Raw genomic sequence first — 3,419 nt, forward strand, 5'->3', positions numbered from 1 at the left:
GGATTTCTTCTAAGTACAAAATCGAGAGAGGCTAAAAATCACCTCTTTTTACCTTCTGTCGATCAGACACTTAGAAAAAAAGTGGGAAAAAAAAAATTCTTGGATTTTTTCTAAGTACAAAATCGAGAGAGGCTAAAAATCACCTCTTTTTACCTTCTCTCGATAGAAAAAAAACGGAAAAAAAAAAAAAAAAAATTGGATTTTTTCTAAGTACAAAATCGAGAGAGGCTAAAAATCACCTCTTTTTACCTTCTCTCGATCAGACACTTAGAAAAAAAACGGAAAAAAAAAAAAAAATTTGGATTTTTTTCTAAGTACAAAATCGAGAGAGGCTAAAAATCACCTCTTTTTACCTTGTCTCGATCAGACACTTAGAAAAAAAACGGAAAAAAAAAAAAAATTTGGATTTTTTCTAAGTACAAAATCGAGAGAGGCTAAAAATCACCTCTTTTTACCTTCTCTCGATCAGACACTTAGAAAAAAAACGGAAAAAAAAAATAAAAAATTTGGATTTTTTTCTAAGTACAAAATCGAGAGAGGCTAAAAATCACCTCTTTTTACCTTGTCTCGATCAGACACTAAGAAAAAAAACGGAAAAAAAAAAAAAAAAATTTGGATTTTTTCTAAGTACAAAATCGAGAGAGGCTAAAAATCACCTCTTTTTACCTTCTGTCGATCAGACACTTAGAAAAAAAGTAGGAAAAAAAAAAAATTCTTGGATTTTTTCTCAGTACAAAATCGAGAGAGGCTAAAAATCACCTCTTTTTACCTTCTCTCGATAGAAAAAAAACGGAAAAAAAAAAAAAAAATTGGATTTTTTCTAAGTACAAAATCGAGAGAGGCTAAAAATCACCTCTTTTTACCTTCTCTCGATCAGACACTTAGAAAAAAAACGGGAAAAAAAAAAAAAGAAATTTGGATTTTTTTCTAAGTACAAAATCGAGAGAGGCTAAAAATCACCTCTTTTTACCTTGTCTCGATCAGACACTTAGAAAAAAAACGGAAAAAAAAAAAAAAAATTGGATTTTTTCTAAGTACAAAATCGAGAGAGGCTAAAAATCACCTCTTTTTACCTTCTCTCGATCAGACACTTAGAAAAAAAAAGAAAAAAAAAAGAAAAAATTGGGATTTTTTCTAAGTACAAAATCGAGAGAGGCTAAAAATCACCTCTTTTTACCTTCTCTCGATCAGACACTTAGAAAAAAAACTGAAAAAAAAAAAAATAAATTTGGATTTTTTCTAAGTACAAAATCGAGAGAGGCTAAAAATCACCTCTTTTTACCTTCTCTCGATCAGACACTTAGAAAAAAAAAGAAAAAAAAAAGAAAAAATTGGGATTTTTTCTAAGTACAAAATCGAGAGAGGCTAAAAATCACCTCTTTTTACCTTCTCTCGATCAGACACTTAGAAAAAAAACGGAAAAAAAAAAAAAAAAATTTGGATTTCTTCTAAGTACAAAATCGAGAGAGGCTAAAAATCACCTCTTTTTACCTTCTGTTGATCAGACACTTAGAAAAAAAGTGGGAAAAAAAAAAATTCTTGGATTTTTTCTAAGTACAAAATCGAGAGAGGCTAAAAATCACCTCTTTTTACCTTCTCTCGATAGAAAAAAAACGGAAAAAAAAAAAAAAAAATTGGATTTTTTTCTAAGTACAAAATCGAGAGAGGCTAAAAATCACCTCTTTTTACCTTGTCTCGATCAGACACTTAGAAAAAAAACGGAAAAAAAAAAAAAATTTGGATTTTTTCTAAGTACAAAATCGAGAGAGGCTAAAAATCACCTCTTTTTACCTTCTCTCGATCAGACACTTAGAAAAAAAACGGAAAAAAAAAATAAAAAATTTGGATTTTTTTCTAAGTACAAAATCGAGAGAGGCTAAAAATCACCTCTTTTTACCTTGTCTCGATCAGACACTTAGAAAAAAAACGGAAAGAAAAAAAAAAAATTTGGATTTTTTCTAAGTACAAAATCGAGAGAGGCTAAAAATCACCTCTTTTTACCTTCTCTCGATCAGACACTTAGAAAAAAAACGGAAAAAAAAAAAAAAAAATTGGATTTTTTCTAAGTACAAAATCGAGAGAGGCTAAAAATCACCTCTTTTTACCTTCTCTCGATCAGACACTTAGAAAAAAAAAAGGAAAAAAAAAAATAAAAATTGGGATTTTTTCTAAGTACAAAATCGAGAGAGGCTAAAAATCACCTCTTTTTACCTTCTCTCGATCAGACACTTAGAAAAAAAACGGAAAAAAAAAAAAAAAAATTGGGATTTTTTCTAAGTACAAAATCGAGAGAGGCTAAAAATCACCTCTTTTTACCTTCTCTCGATCAGACACTTAGAAAAAAAACGGGAAAAAAAAAAAAAAAATTGGATTTTTTCTAAGTACAAAATCGAGAGAGGCTAAAAATCACCTCTTTTTACCTTCTCTCGATCAGACACTTAGAAAAAAAACGGAAAAAAAAAAAAAAAAATTGGATTTTTTCTAAGTACAAAATCGAGAGAGGCTAAAAATCACCTCTTTTTACCTTCTCTCGATCAGACACTTAGAAAAAAAAAGGAAAAAAAAAAAAAAAAATTGGGATTTTTTCTAAGTACAAAATCGAGAGAGGCTAAAAATCACCTCTTTTTACCTTCTCTCGATCAGACACTTAGAAAAAAAACGGAAAAAAAAAAAAAAAATTGGGATTTTTTCTAAGTACAAAATCGAGAGAGGCTAAAAATCACCTCTTTTTACCTTCTCTCGATCAGACACTTAGGAAAAAAAACGGAAAAAAAATTATAAATTCTTGGATTTTTTCTAAGTACAAAATCGAGAGAGGCTAAAAATCACCTCTTTTTACCTTCTCTCAATCAGACACCCTAACCCTTGTGGTGGACCCCCTCCCACCTGCAGGCGACCTGAGACGGAGAGGACGAGACGACTGAGCTCTGAACGCATCGTGCCTCCTGACCACAGCTCGCGCACACCCGTCGGTGTCCAGCCAGCCACAGAGGTCGGTGCGGTGACTTGGAGGTTCCCCACTGACGAGCTGACACGCTGGTTCCAAAGATGGACGGGCCTATCACACAATCCCCATATTACGGGTTGGTGTCTAAATGGGGAGCAAATGGTCTAATTTTGTGGGCGTTGTCTGGTTTGTCTCCTTCAGGGACTTCCGGGGGGTTCTGCGTCTGGCGGAGCCCAACTTGGCGGAGGGTTGATTGGACCGTGCATCCCCTTCCCAATTTCTCTCTCTCTCTCTCTCTCTCTCTCTCTCTCTCTCTCTCTCTCTCTCTCTCTCTCTCTCTCTCTCTCTCACCCCCAAAAACCTAACCCTAACCCTAACCCTAACCCCTAACCCCTAACCCTAACCCTAACCCTAACCCTAACCCCTAACCCTAACCCTAACCCTTGATGTGGAGGGTGTCAGCCCCGCCCCC

Source organism: Entelurus aequoreus, unplaced genomic scaffold, assembly GCF_033978785.1.
Source record: "Entelurus aequoreus isolate RoL-2023_Sb unplaced genomic scaffold, RoL_Eaeq_v1.1 HiC_scaffold_62, whole genome shotgun sequence".
NCBI classification, from domain to species: Eukaryota; Metazoa; Chordata; class Actinopteri; order Syngnathiformes; family Syngnathidae; genus Entelurus; species Entelurus aequoreus.